Consider the following 298-nt stretch of genomic DNA (forward strand, 5'->3'; position numbering starts at 1 on the left):
AGACAACATTGATAAATGTGTATGATAAAAATGTAAATAAAAACGTTTGTAAATATATAATATGAAAATACTGTTATAAAAGCCTCGTAAAATAATAAAAATACATAATAAAAGTAAAATAATTATAAATAGATACATTGATCAATAAATTAATAAGTAAAATAGTAATATAGAAGATTAAATGATTACGAATAAGAAATAGAAAAACATTATTCATAAGAAATTATTAAACATTATCTTACTAATGCAACATTACTAACATGCTAACATTATCATAACAACATTACTAACATGCTAA

Source organism: Mycetomoellerius zeteki, unplaced genomic scaffold (genome assembly GCF_001594055.1).
Source record: "Mycetomoellerius zeteki isolate Tzet28-1 unplaced genomic scaffold, Tzet1.0 scaffold346, whole genome shotgun sequence".
Taxonomy (NCBI): Eukaryota; Metazoa; Arthropoda; class Insecta; order Hymenoptera; family Formicidae; genus Mycetomoellerius; species Mycetomoellerius zeteki.